Raw genomic sequence first — 15,680 nt, 5'->3', positions numbered from 1 at the left:
CCCAAAGAAATACCACCACCCAACTTCCAGGGCCGGATGAAGCTGCAACTCTTTTTGCGCAATTACAACAAGTGTCTGGTGGTGGAAAAGCACAGAAAGAGCTGGGCAGGAAGGACGCTGGGTCGGAGCAGAGCCCAGGCCTCTAAGCCTTGGGTGGGGCCCTTGCTTGTGGGCGAGGGGCGGGGCCGTAGAGCCCGGGCGAAGCCAGGCAAGCAGGGGAGGGGTGGGAGCTCAGAGGCCAGGCCACCAAGCGCAGTGTGTCACGTGCCAGCTGGTGGGGGGCGGGCCCTGCGGGTGGGGGCGGTGTCGGAGCGGAGCCCAGGCCGAAAACACAGGGTGGGACCCGCGCCTCTAGGCGGGGGGCGGGGCTCGCTGGTCCGGGCGAGGCCCGAGTTCAGAACCCAGTTGACAAAAACAGGGCGGGGCCAGCGAGTGAGAGGCGGAGTTGGAGGGCAGGGGTGGGGTCAGCTCAAAGCCCAGGCTTCAAATTCAGAGCCGGGCGCCACTGGAGAGCGAAGGGTGGGGTCGGCGGGCAGGTGGAGCCTGAGGCTGAGGCCGAGGCCGAGGCCTGCTAGAACTCTGCTGGGCCGGAGGGTCGGGATCACAGGCTGCCAGGAGCCAGGCCGACCAAGGCTGGGGCTGCTTAGACAGGCATGTGTGTAAGAATCTGGAGCCAAGTACATGTCATCAGCCTTCTTTGGCGGGAAAACCTGCTCACAGCACTGCCTCTCTGCTTTTCAGCCTTTCTGTGTCCTGAACACTCAGGGATCATTCATTGGTTATTCTCATTGACGTTTCAAGTCGAATGTTACAATCTAGATACCTTTGACGACATTCTCAGCTATGCTAGACGATACATAAAACTGTAGTAGATTAAGACGTGTGTAATCTGACTAGTAGTAATCCATTATGACCACTTAGTTTGTAAACTTCTTTTATTCCACTCAGTGGAGTATATAATTCCTAAGGTCTGTTTACTCTGTTGATACACTTACCAAAGTAGCTTACTACTTGGTAGTGGGGTTCTGCTGAAAATTAATGAAAGGGAGCCTCCTTTAACATGGGATCCAGAGGCTAGTGAGGGAGCTCTCATGCCGCACTACTCCTGATCAACTGCAGACCCGATGAGAAGAAATGTACCTGGCAAAGCCATCCTGCTTTGGCTACTACTTCACTATCCCAGTTTGAGGAAGAAGGATTTTCTCCTCCCACAGCAACAGCTCAGCCAATGAGAGACTGTTCTAGCTCAGAGAAAAGCCCTATATACTTCCAACAGTTTCCTGCATTAGTTTTGTTTATAACAGCCCTCCCAGCTTCCTGCTTTCCTTTGTGAAAGAATGTTCCTCTCCTTTGTTCTTGGGACTTGGCTGTGGTTTTGCCATAGCTTGCTTGTCCTGAGTTGCAATTCTTTGCTATTCCAGTTAATTTTTGCTGTAAAATAACCGGCAGGTTTTATTTATTTATTTTGTAATTTTTCTGAATGTTTATTTTTGAGAGAGAGAGAGACAGAGTATGAGCAGGGATGGGGCAGAGAGAGAGAGAGGGAGACAGAGAACTGGAAGCAGGCTCTGAGCTGTCAGCACAGAGCCCCACGCAGGGCTCGAACTTATGACCTGTGAGATCATGACCTGAGCCGAAGTCGGACGCTCAACCGACTGAGCCACCCAGGCGCCCCTGGCAAGTTTTATTTTTAAGGCTAACACAACTTAATTTTGGAACTCTTGAATTTTAGGTTGATGATTTATTATAAGAATATAATTCTGAGTTATATTCTTCCTCTATATCAATATTGATAAACTAAGAAATAAGTCAGAAGAGTATAAGAGAAATGGCTTTGAATAGTTCTGAATATTAATGTTCTTCTATTTGCCTTTGTGTCTTATAAAGTTATAATGTTTATAGTACAGATGGGTAAGCATAGTATTTTCACCTGTGGATGCAAACAAGATTTAATTCAAAAATAGATTCTATCAGGGACATTTCTAACTTTGATCAAGTTGGCGCTCACTTATGACACATGCCAGTTCTGTTTTAAGTTACATTAAATCCAAAATTCTTTGAGTGTTTTGTTAAAAAGAGGTGAGTCACATACAAGGATATACTATTGTAATCCCCAGTCACCCTCACATTATAGGAAGTGGGAAGAGCAAATGTAATGTTATGGGACACCCTGATTGGTATCCACCAATAAATAGGCTAAGAATTAACAGCTCTTTTTAGGTTTTGAGCTACAATCTTGTGTAATAGTGGTTAAATTGATTTAGGTCTGTGAGTTTGGAGTTGACAACTTTTACCTTCTTAGTTTTGTGAGTATTGGATTAATGGAAAGGCTTAAGTTTTTGTATATCTCAGAGATGCTATGTGTAATTGGGAAAAGAAAACAGGGCAAACTCTTTCACATAATAGGCTGGTGGAATTTGAAAACAGTACAGTTACTTGAATCAAAAACAATTTCACCTGTCATCCTCCCATGTATTAATTCATTCTACAGTTAATCAGCACCCTCTTACACACACATTTCATTGGTGAAAATGCATCTGAAATTATAGGTACATCAAGCTTTTCTTAGGAGTTATGTTTCTAATGTTACCTGGAATGTCTTGGATTTTAAAAATCCTAACCCAAATAAATGTTAGCACAAAAGACATACTTAATTTGGATAGTCATTTATGCCCATTCTCCCCAAGAGCAGTTTCTGTTTGCTCTAGGCATCCTGTTTACAGCAGAATTCTAAAGCTTTTCCCACCTACTATCCTGGTGAGTATGAGATTCCTGTACCCACACTCCCCAGGGTTCTCAAAGAGACTCTTGAAAGTAAATAATTTAAGTGAGATTTCAAGCAAATGTCTGATTGGACTGATTTTGCATTCAGATTGTAGATAGAGCTAAAATACACACATGCAAACATGCCCATGCATGCTTATACACACGTGTTAACAGGAGTTATCTCAGAGGTTATTACTTTTGACTTTCACCCATTTCCTCTTTTTTTAAATAGTGAATGTGTATTAACCATAATTGGTAACAACTCTCTCATTTAAAAAAAAAGTAAAATATGGCATTGAACTCACATTTCATTTGAGTAGTTTTATTTGCCTGAACTTGAGGGTTCAGTTGTCACGGAAGTTGAGAGCTTCTTCCTGGAGGAAACATTTGTTTTACAGCATTTTATTTTAGCAGTACTTTGCCGTGTGGACCCTTGTTTCTGTAGCCCTTCTACAGTGGACACAGTGATGAGGCAGTTTAACTGTTTCAACACTTGACATAACTTTCAGCCCCAGCACTGTTAGTATTCCCGTTAATGAAAAGATTTGAGTAAGGATCTTTCTGTTCTTAGGCTTTTGAATTATTGGTAGCTGGGATTTTCCATGTCTAGACCAGGGTTTCTCAACCTTGGTACTATTGACATTTGGGGCCTGATCATTCATGGTTGTAAAGAGGCTATTCTGTGCATTGTAGTATCTTTTTTTAAGTTTATTTATTTATTTGGAGAGAGACAGTGTGAGTGGGGGAGGGGCAGAAAGGGAGAGAGAGAATCCCAAGCAGGCTTTGTGCTATCAGCACAGAGCCCCAAGTGGAGTTTGAATTCTGGAACTGTGACATCACCACCTGAGCCGGAATCAAGAGTCAGACACTCAACCAACTAAGCCACTGGGCGCATTGTACCCTGTGCATTGTAGAATTTTTACCCACTAGTCAGCTGGAGTAACCCCTCCGCTCCCCCAACCCCAGTTGTGATGGCCAAAAACGTCTCTGGATATTGTGAAATGTCCCCTAGATTGGGGCAGGAGGGGGCACACAAAATTGTTTCTGGTTGAGAACCTTTGGTCTGGACAAAACTTGATTGGAAATCTTTGGCCAAAATTGTTCATAAACTTTTGATAAAACAAGACACAGATGAATGAAATGTGACAAATGAAACAAGTAGCTAGTTTCTTTTCAAGTTTGGTGTACATTGTTTATTTCGAAAGCCTCATTAAAAAAAAAAAGCAGTAAAGAATTTGTATGAACAAAACTCAGTCTCTTTAATAAAAAATAGTAAAAGGACCTACGGAGAATAGACATTTCAAACATTAAAAATCAAGCTTTTCTACCTTGAGGACATATTTCAAGCTTTTGGTACTTTTTTAAGTAGAAAGAAATTTCACGGTAGAAGTTCAGTAACTGAATTTTCTCCTACGTCTTCTAGACTTATTGGGGCTGACTTACCAACTATAAATATGTGGTCCTTTAAGAGTTTTCCAAGATCTGAATTTTAAAAATTGAACTTCAAGTTCTCTGAGCTAAGACTGAAAGGATTGTTATGAAGAGGGAAGTATCGTGCTTCACATCTGAAGGTCGTGCAATGTTTTCTTGTCTGAACTTGGACATACGTTAGCTGTAGTGTTGGCTGTGGCTTTGACTCAAAGCTTACATAATATTTTCATGTCTGAACCTGCACATACTACTTTAGCTTTCGTGTTGACTGTAGTTTTGATTTTAAGTTAATTGGCTAGTTTTCACGTGGGAGTTCAAATTATAAGTGATTGTAGTAAATAACCAAATACTTTTATTAGGCACATGATTCCTTTCTAGCTTCAAAAAACAACCTGTAGTTGTTTCTACCTGATTAAAAAATTTCAAATACCTCAAACTCCTCCCCTGCCCCCTGCACACACACACCCTGAAGAAGAATCTGGCAATTCTGAAATTAGGCAGGAATCTGTAGAAATTGTCAACTGAAAATTTCAATTCTGTGACCTAAAACACTTTATCAAAACAGAGCAAAACAAACAAACAAAGTATACTATGCAATGAAAATCAAAGGCATTTTGAGGATGAGAAACTATGGAATATTACTTTAGTTCTTGCCTGTTTGGAAAAGTAACATCTTCTGAGTACCATGAATACCTACAATGTGAAATGCAAAACAAGATAATACGTAAGAATAGGATTCTCATAGGATCTGTGAGCAGCTGAATAGGACATTTTTGTTACCCTAAAAAGTTTCCTTTTCTCCTTTTTACTCGGGCCCTTTCTCCTTCTTACCCAACAACTCCAGGCAATCATTGGTCTGTTTTCTTTCCCTTTAGATTTGCCCTTCCTAAGATGTTCCAGAAATGAAAGTATACAGTGGGTAACCTTTTGAATCCAGCGTCTTTTACTTAGCATAGCATATTTGAGATTCATTCATGTTCGGTTAATTTGTTTCTTGTTGGTGAGTAGTTTTCCATTATGTGGATATGTTCCATAGTTTTGTTTATCCATTCACTGATTGATAGACATCTGGATTGCTTGCACTTTTTGACAATTATGAATAAATCCTCAACAGATATCCTCATACAGGCTTTCATGTGAACATGTATCCATTTCTCTTGGGTAAAGACCTAGAAGTGGGATTTCCGGATCACGTGGCAACATTACTTTTACCTTATCAGAAATTGCCAAACTCTTTTCCAAAGTGGCCCTATTATTTTGCCGCTATTAGATGATTTTTGGGAGTCAGTTCTCATAGCTGAATCCCATGTTTCTACACAAATTACTTTTTTTTTTTTTTTTTTTTTTTTTTTTTTTTGCCATAAAACACTGCTATCTACGGTACAATCAAAGGATTCTTCCTCAGTAATTTATTCTTCGGGGGAGCATTGCAATCATATCACTAGTATTTTAGAAGGTGACTTTACTGTGTCATGTCAAGACATGCATCTTGATGGGAGGTCGTTACAGATGAGCGTCACAAGTGTGCCACGCTTCCTCTTTAGGCCAGTCTTGCCTCCACAGCTGTGCCCATTCAGGTTTCTGTGGCTGCTTCCAGTCCGACCTTAGTCCCTCGTGTCCTCAGACACCAGGTCTCAAGTGAGCAGATGAGTGTTTGTAATTATCTCCCTGACTTTTCTTCTCTTCTAAAGTGTCCATCTCCTGAATTGTCAATATTTTCTGACTGTCGAAGACTCTAGATTCTTTAGAAAGGAGTCCTTTAGGTTTTTTCTCGAAGATTAATATCGAACAAGTTTGAACTCAAAAAAAGCACTCCCGTGAACTCCGTGGCAAAACTTTTTCACACAACCGGTACCAATTTTTTGAAGGCTTCCTCTTTTTCTCGTGCAATTTTTTTTTTTTTTTTTAGAAGATGTATTTGTTATGGAGAGAGGAAGAGGGGGCTGAGTCCAATAGCGGTATGCTGACAGTTACTTGCCTTGAAAACTTCAGCTCTTTTTTTTCTTCATTTGCCTCTTCCAGAACTTCCAGCACTAGCTTCAGTTTTCTTCACAGACTTAGGCTCTTGGCTTGAAAGTTTTGTTAATGTTGCCCTTGGCAGATAAGACTGTCTTAAACTGCTCCTGCTCGGGAACAAAGGAGGTGACATGATTGGGGGGATGGGGGTGCCAGTTTAGGTTAGCTTTTTTGGTCGAATACCACTTAACGGGAACTGTGAAAAGAATTGAAAAGTGGCTGGCTTCCCTAGAGACTTCTTTCTTAGTTTTGCAGTCGCTAATTTACCTAATTACATCTGTAGATTCTTCAAAATATGTCCCATCTAAAACAAGAATAAGTTGTAAGGTAAAAGGTAAAAAAAAAAAAAGAAAAAAAATTAAGTTAAATTAAAGGTAAAAGGTTAAAAAAGAATTGAGTTAACTTTAAGTATAACTAACCTTATGTTCTTTTTTGTCTCTTTTACTGAGTTGTCTTTCTGTTCCAGCTTGATAATCAAGAGGGCCCTAACGATTTAATTTAAATTTTGAAAGGCCTTAAAGATGCATGGCAATAAAAGTGTGATTTTAAGCCCTATTCCAGTATTTTAAAAACCAACGTGTATTTTGGTAGAAGTATTTTAGGATAAAAAAGAAGTTTCTTACACCTGTCATTTTTCTTACACGCAGACCTTGGTGGTGGGGGGGTGGCAGGGACATGTGGACAGGGGGAGAGGGCAGCAGAAAAAAGAAACCAGTGACCCATAATCAAATTAATAATGTACAAACAGCGATTTGGGGGCAGTCATGGAAATTTAATTTGTTAATCTAAAAATATTTTTGTTTTTAAAACACCTTTTCATTCTGATCTGATCCCTTTAAGTCCTCTTTGTTGCACCCCTTCCCCTTAGACACACTGACACTTGCACATGGCCTTTCCTGTGGGTCCCCACAGCCTGTCCTCAGGACCTCTTCCACGTACTGATTTTATAACCACTTTCAACTTGCTTTTCTGAGATGATCTTAACAGTGGGTAGGACTGAGATAGGGGGTTACCTATGGCCAAATAGTACGTTCGCCAAATTCCCAATTTTATTACCTTAGTAGGTTTATCTGGTTGTTTTCAAAATATAAAATTTTCCTCTTTATGAAAGGTAAATAAAATTAGAAAAAAAGAATTTGTGTTTTTGGCTTGTGGTTTTAGAGCACTTGAATGCATCAAATTGTATTGTAGTATAAGTACAGTATAGTAAATTTGATAAATTTTTTGTATCAATTTATATATGAATGAGTATATACTTGGGTAAACAGGGAAGTGTTGCTTAAAATGGCATTGAATATGACAGTTCACAATGAATGTGATACAATGGGAGACGAGATAATAGTACTATCTCAGTTTTTATAAAGTTTAGATAAACTACCACTTGTTCAAAAGTTTTTAACATCTGAACTGCCTGGACACCTGTAGCTGTTGTATTTTCCTTCATCAAACCTCCTAGAAGTTATGAACAAATATAGGAAATCTTACTAAGAAGTAGATGTTAACTTGAAGTATACAGATAAGGCAAGCACATAGAAATGGTAACAATGAATAGTTAACATTTTACTGTACATGTATTTTCTACTTTAATAAAATATGATTTACAGAGAGATCTAAAGGTGAATATGAAAGCACTGCTTTTATTAAAAGTATGATCATTTTCAAAAGTTTTGTGTACAAATGTGCATTATTTGTGTACGTGCGTGTTGTATTAGGAAAGCCAGATGAAGTCTTGAATACATACCTGTGCATTGATTAAGATGTTCATGACTCCATAGCCCGCATTTCTTGATAAACACTGGCAGTATAGAATTGATTAGCTTTATACACGTGATGTTTTTAGGTATAGCTTTCCGAGTGCCCCCAGACCTACAAATATGTTGGTCATATAACTGATGTTACACTTGCACTTTGTGTGAAAGAATCCTCTCTGGAGTAGGGGTAGTACCGTGACCAATGAAACCTGCCAAGTGCCAGTATCCGTCAGTAGAATTGGCACCTGGCGGTCTTCTTCACAGTGTGACCTACACTGTGGGTAGAACATTCTTAACCGTCTGCTGTGATTGTGGTCAACCAGCCTAAATGCAAAGCCAAAATTTACTTTTAAAAATTAAACTTGGAAAGTTTGTGAACTGTATGCATTCTTTGTAAAATATTTACTATCTATCGTCATTTCTTAGCCCAGTACAATTCTAAGAGAAGCATTATGTTTTAAGTCACGAATAGGGAGAAAAGAGGCTTATCTTTGAGCGACAGCCTTCATTGCCATCAATTTTAAAAAACGGATTTTTAAAAGGAATTTAAAATTTTCTATCGGCTGGAGAGACAAATGCATCAAAGAAATGCATATGTATCATCATCAAATATAGTAAAACTGGGTATTTAAAATTTTTTTAAAAATTTATTTATAAGAGAGAGAGCACGAGCAGGGGAGGAGCAGAGAGAGAGGGAGACACAGAATCCGAAGCGGGCTCCAGGCTCTGAGCCATCAGCACAGACCCCAGTGCGGGGTTCAAACCCACGGACTGAAAGATCATGACCTGAGCCAAAGTCAGACGCTCAACTTACTGGGCCACTCAGGTGCCCCAGTGTTGTTACAGTTTTTTTTAAAAAAATAATGCTTAATTTTTTTTTTAAGTTTATTTATATATTTTGGGAGACAGAAAGCAGGAGCAGGGGAGGGGCGGGGGGGGCGGGGGAGAGAGAGAGAATCCTAAGCAGGCTCCACGCTATCGGTGCAGAGCCAGACACGGGGGCTCGAACTCGTGAAGCTGTGAGATCATGACCTGAGCTGAAATCAAGAGTCAGACACTGAACAGATAGAGCCACCCAGGCGCCCCCTTGTGGTGGTCTAGTTTTCAAACCGTTCATGTTTATTTACTGGGGAAAGAAACAGCAGTACTTCTTGAGCTTCTACTCTGTGCCAGGCACTCTCTAGGTAGGAAGCATACAGCGGTGGATGAGACAGGACGTCCCTGCTTTTGTGACGTTTACATTTAGTAAAGGGATGGGCAGTCAAATTTCAGGTGGTAACGCAGGAGAGGAAGAGAGGCTATCTAAGGATGTGACCTTTGAACCAAAGTGGGAGTGTTATGCCGGGGACCAGAGGTGGGAAGATCTGATACGGAGTGTTCCAGGAGGAGGGAGCAGCAAGTACAGAGGCCCTGATGTAAGAAACGGTCATTCTTAGGAACAGAAAGGCAGCTGGTGTCGCTGAAACATTGTGCCTGGAGAGACAGAGGTGGGATTGGAGATCAGTGAGACAAAGCCAGAGCCCTACTGCTCAGCTGCTCGTGGACCACAGGAAAGAATTCAGAGCAAATTTTATGGTCTTGGACAGTTTCAAATTGGGAGTGGAGACGGAGGCGGACGTAGCTACATAGATACGTAACAGCTCTCAGAATTGCCTTTACTGTCGTAGCGGTCTTGCCGGGAACTCTGCCAGCAGATGTAGGACACCTAGAGCTCCGTGGTGTAGAGTCGAACAGTGCGCTAGGTAGCTTTTCCTGTGCAACAGACCAACCCCTAACTCAGTGCTTGGAAAGGCCCCCATTTATTTAGCTCACTATCCTACAGTTTGACAAATTGGTCTGAGCCTGAATTGTCCTGGTTTCTGCTGAGCTCGCTCTCCTTTCTTAAGTCAGCTCCTGATCAGCTAAGTGGCTCTGCTCCTTGGAGATGACTGGCTCTTGGCTAGGGTGATGTGGTAACAGAACCATTGTGTCCTCCAACAGACTAGTCTGAGCTTGTTCTCATGGTAGCTGGTTGACTTTCAAGAGAGTGATTATAAGTATGCTTTGCCTTTTGAGTCTTAGACTTGGAAGCGGTACAGTATGATTCTGTAGCCACGTTCTGTCGATCCAAGCAAATCACATGCCCAGCCCCGCTTAAAGGAGCGGAGAAATCGATTCCACCTTTCGGTGGAAGGGCCTGTAAAGTCACATTGCATAGTGGTGGCTATTTGTACACACTCTGTTCCACACTCAAGGTCTTTTTTTCTCTGAGCCATTCATGAGTTTGTGATTGCTTTGTAAATCTTAAGTGAAGGTATCCTCACTCAGAGAACCTAATTAGAAAGAGGAGTGTGACCATAATGGTGACAACTTTTGTTTTAAATTTAATAGCCTAGGATATGAAGACACAGCAAACACCCCAGTATAGAAGATAATGTGAGCATAGCACTTGTAGTCAAAAGCATAATTATATCCAATCCATTGTTTGTCTTGAGATCGTATTACGCTATATTGGGTATAACAGAAATGCTCTTTGGCTGCCCAGATGAAATTTAGCATCGCTATTAATATTTACTGGTTCCCTAACCAGAGATAGGTTTTTAGTTAATTTTAAATACATTCGGAGAATGGTGCTTCTACTCAGCAGCACTGAGCAGTAGAAGGCGTCATTGTGCGTTCTCTTACCAGCTAACCAAACACTGAGCGGTTTCAGCAAGCCGTGTCCTTGAGCTGTCATGTGGCCTGCACATGCTAATAAGGAGAATGAGGAGAATTAATAAGAGGAGAAGGCTGGCAAGGTTTTGCGTGGTTTTTTTTAAGTGTTCGTTTTTTTTCAATGGATTACAAAAAGGTAAGATAATAGTGAAAGTAAAAGTAGGAATAACAAGCAATAATAATAAAGAAAGAAAAAGACAAAAACACCTTCTTTGCTTGCCAAAATAAAAACTTTGCAACCCAGTGTTAGCTGCTATGTATTTGTGAATGTGATGGACAGAGGCGGGGCGGAGGGAGGGGCTTGTCCCGTACTTGCAATGGTCATCAGTCTGGGGACATGGTTTTGGAGGGCAGTTTATTTATTAATGTCTGCTTCTCCTTAATGGTATATTGCTCTTTCTGGCCCAGCCGAAGCAGGCACACCATTCTAGGCAAACATTATTTTTTTCAAGAGCATCTGAATTCTTAATGAATTACTTGTGGACAAATACTGTGACTGCAAATTCGATCATGTTCTTGTTGATTATTACCATTCTCCTCCCCTCAACTCCCATCTCCCTTTAGGTTGAATACCTCACAGGTAATGTTGCTCTTCCCATCCCTACCTGGAACTAGAGGCAAAATTTATATCATTTTAATGTTTAATTATGGTAAAGATATGGTATCTCTGATCACTAGAGAACATAATGGATTATTCTGCACCATAGTTATTCAAATGGAAAATTAAAACTGAGTCACCTCTTCCCCTTGTTATTTCAAAATAAATTATAGATGGATCAAATATTTAAATGTAAAAAATGAAAGTCAAACATATTAAAAGAAAACATGAATGAATATGTAAAAAATCCTGGGGTGGGGAAGACCTTTTCCAGCATGGGCACACATTCTAGAAAGCATGAAGAAAACAAATGGATAGACTTGGATATTTATAATGTCAAATTTCTGTTTTTAATCCTTTTAAAATTTAACGTGTTATAAGTGTTCTCTTATGTTATAAAATACTTCATAAAAAGTGAGTTTTTTATGAGTATGTAATGGTCTATCGTATGAAATACCACACTTCATTTAACCACCATCCCATATTTTTGTACATTTTCCCCTAATTTCTCATTTTTTTCAAATAATGGCATAGTACACATACTTTATAAACATTTGATCACACATGAGACCATAAAGATAGGTTCTCTAGCAAATAGATTATGACATTTACTTACATTTCTGTGATTACTACTGACATTGGACAGTTTTTATGTTATGGGCTTATTCTGTTAACTACTTTTAATTAAACAAGGAACACATGCACGTGGCAAAAAGAATTCTTAACATTGTAAGACAAACTACAGCGAAAAATGAGTTCTCTCCCTTGAGGTAATCACTGATGTGTTTCTTACATATCCAGAAGGGGTCTAAGTGAATCAAGTGTATAACCCACCCCACTTTAAAAAAAAATACAGATGTTAGCATACTGTGCGCATGGTTCTGGTTCTTTTCACTTAATGTGTAATATCATAGAGATCTTACCTGCACACATAGATGTACCTCCTTTTTAATAGCAGTATAGCATTCCATTGCTTGGCAGTGTGATAATTTCAGCTTTTTACTGTTGCAAACAACTCAGATAAACCATTTGGTAAATATTTTTGCACTTGAGTATCAGAATTATTGGTTTAACACTTAATCACATGCATACACATTTTGATAGATACTGTTAAATTGCACTTTATTCCAACATATGTTCTCATAATCAGTGCAAGGCTATGATGTGATTTCCCACACCTTTGTCAGTATTGTAATTAACCAACCTTTTTAATCTTGGTAATCTTTAGTGAGAAAAATGGAATAACGTTAGGAGTTTGGATTTGCATCCTTTTGATTATGAATAGGATTCTTTATATACAATTACAAAGCATCACTGTCTCTTCTTTTCGTGACAGCGTGATCCTGACTTTAGGAAAAAAAGTTTTTATTAAAATGGGACATACTTTTTGCATGGTTTTATTTTAATGGAAACACTGCTGGATTTTTGTATTCTCTGCTTTAGAGGTGAAAGTAGAAGGGACTTCAGAAGTGGTTCAAGAAAGAAAAGTGCAACCTGTTTCACTTCCAAATTCATAAATTCATGTTTTCCTGATTTTCTTGATTGAATGACTGGAAACTCAAGTGGTTTGTTTTAATTTTGGTGGAGGTAGGGGGCGCCTGGGTGGCTCAGTCGGTTGTTGAGCGTCCGGCTTTGGCTCAGGTCATGATCTCACGGTCTGTGAGTTCGAGCCCCGCGTCAGGCTCTGTGCTGATGGCTCAGAGCTTGGAGCCTGTTTCAGATTCTGTGTCTCCCTGTCTCTCTGACCCTCCCCCGCTCCTGCTGTGTCTCTCTGTGTCTCAAAAATAAATAAACGTTAAAAAAAAAAATTAATTTTGGTGGAGGTAGGGTTCGGTAGGCTACTCAGGGGAGAGAGAAGCCACTGGAAGGTTTTTTTGTGCAGAGTGCTGCAGAGGCATCGCCCTGCTGCCGGTTTCCTGGTGATTTTCAAAGTTCCCTACGGACGGAACCGTTTTAGCCACTGGTGTTAAAAAGAGTTGATTGTAGCATCATTGCAAATAGCATGATTTACTGGAAAGGGCCTTGTCTGGGATTTAGGAAGCCTCTGCTCTGCTAGCTCGCTCCCAGCCTGTCACACCTGGGAGCTCCGGACCCCCTGACAAGTTCTATGCCCTAGGACCCCAGCTGTGCTTCTCAGCAGGGTCCTCTGTCTTTGCACTTGTTACAGCGTCTGTGCAGAGAAGGAGAACATTGGGGGAATATGTCCTAATTTTACAGTGGGCAAAACCTGTGACCTTTCTTCTGGGCGGTTTTTATAATACTGCCAGTTTAAATTCCCCTCGCCCGGCCCAGACTGAAGTTTAAAAAGAGAAGTGACACCACGGATAATTCCATTTGGTCCTTTCTGTATATGAATTTAGCTTTTAAATGAATGTTTTAATACGTTTCATTCAGGCATTAGGACCAGAGTAAAATTCGTCCCTTTTTCTCTTTTACAGTAGCACTAAGCACCATGCCTTACGTGCAGCAAATATCCAGAAATTCTTTGTTAAAGAGTCAGGTGGATGTAAACTGTCAGCACTCTCTCTTCCCAGTACATTATTAAGTCTTTCCACTGAGATGTACTAACTTTTTCTAGTTGTACATTCCTGTTTTAACCTCAAATTGTGACTACTTTATAGCCACATTAAATTTGGTGATAAAGGCTGGTTAGTAATTAAAATCCCATCAGATAAACACAAATCTACTTCTAGTATATGTATAGGGATTGTAGGTGTTTGAGGCTTGTGAAATATAAAATACTTATTTTCTGTTTTGAAAAGATTTAAACCGACGAAAGGAAAAAACTCAGCAGATCTCTGCTGAGAGTGAAGTTTAATGACTACTACCTGAAAATTGTTTGTAAAGGTTGAAATACTCCCTTACTCCCACTAGAGGGGGATTCCTTCCAACTTAGGTAAAAATGCTCTTAGATCCAACAGGAAAACCTTTGTATGACATTGATCTTTCTCTTTTATTAAATGGAAGTTAATTTCATGGTTTTTAAATCAGCTGTTTTTGTGTTGGTATTGAAATATAAAGCCTCTCAGAAACAGAAACAAAATATAAAGGAAAATCTAAAGTACAGCTCAGGAGAGCTGGAGTGCATACTAGCACTATTTAAACCACAGTGCTTTTGAATAAAACAAAATATACTTTTTGAGTCGGTTTAATTAAATTGGTCAATACTTAGGAATTGCGAACCTCTTCAGCCCTCCTGGAGCTAGAATCTGGGGTGGAGGAGGGGGCTGACCTTTTGAGATCCACCTCCTGGTTCCATACTCCAAGTCTGTCCATACTCCAGGTCTGTCTGTGTCTCTGTCCAGACCTGTCCATACTCCAGGTCTGTCTGTGTCTCTGTCTACCAACAGAGCCACGCGGACAGTTCCTAAATTCCACTTGAAAGCTTTGGTTTGCTGATATCTCAAGTTGTCAAATACATTGAAGCCATAGCTTTAAATAGATTTCTATTTGCTATTGAATTTTCTTGCTACTTTGGCTTTTTATAATATGTTAAGCAAATGCAGAACTCACTTGGGGATTTTTTTTTTTTTTTGTAGATTTAAACTTCTAATACATTTTGAAAGTAATTGTATATATATTAAAATATCACATCGAGGGTGAATATACCTAACATTAATGTATGCAGCTATGATCTATGTATATAATTTAAGAGTAAATGTCATATAATAGCCTTTACAGTAGTTAAGATTCAGCAAATGCATTATTTGTCCTTTGCCTTTAACGAAAGTCTTCACTGTTGATTAGAAGTTTTAATGTAAAAATATTTGAGGTTAGTCATCTCCTGTTGTGAAAGACAGGACTTAGGAAATTCAAACATACGTAAATTGCCAGTAAATTGCCAATAGCCGTTGCTCCCCCCTGCCCCCCAGGCCCTTAAACAAAGTCTATAATAAGATCTTGCTTCTAAATCTAACAATGAGCTTTGGAAATCAGAGCATAAACAGACATGCTGTCAGTGAGTCTTATAATGATTTTGTACTATAGTTGATCCAACATTTCACATTTGGTATCGGCAACATATGGTTTTCATCGAAACGAGTCTGGTCACCTTCTCACTTCGTCACCGTGTGTTTCTCTTGCTTTGTGCCCCCCCCCCCCCCCCCCCCCCCCCCCCCCGTCTCTGTCAGGTGCCAGGTGGTGGGAGAGCGTCACTTTCAGCGAAGCGGTTGGAGAATACAATTTGTTCCTCATTTCTTTTTCGACCCCCCTACTGGATGACAATCTTCTCGAAGTGGTCTTCCTCTCTCTCTTTCCTTGCCCTCGAGGGAAGAATCCAATTTTGTTTGATACAAGAGCCATTGGATAGGCCTGTGTGCCTTCCACTTCAACACCTACCACAAAGGCCTGATTTTAAAGGGTTCAGAACTCACAGCCAACCTGCCAGTCTGGTGCCACCGCTCACCCCCCCCCCCCCCCCCCCA

General features: G+C 40.2%; 1 protein-coding gene across 9 annotated transcripts in view; it reads left to right on the top strand.

Annotated features, from left to right (window-relative positions):
• The window catches only part of ARID1B (AT-rich interaction domain 1B), a 446,720-nt gene that overhangs the window by 251,704 nt on the left and 179,336 nt on the right, over nucleotides 1-15,680 (top strand). The gene's annotated exons all lie outside the window — the stretch shown is intronic.

Source organism: Panthera pardus, unplaced genomic scaffold, assembly GCF_024362965.1.
Source record: "Panthera pardus isolate Hobbes unplaced genomic scaffold, ASM2436296v1 HiC_scaffold_17, whole genome shotgun sequence".
Classification (NCBI taxonomy): Eukaryota; Metazoa; Chordata; class Mammalia; order Carnivora; family Felidae; genus Panthera; species Panthera pardus.
The sequence above is the reverse complement of the archived record's forward strand: the minus strand, read 5'-3'. Positions and strand labels throughout refer to the sequence as shown.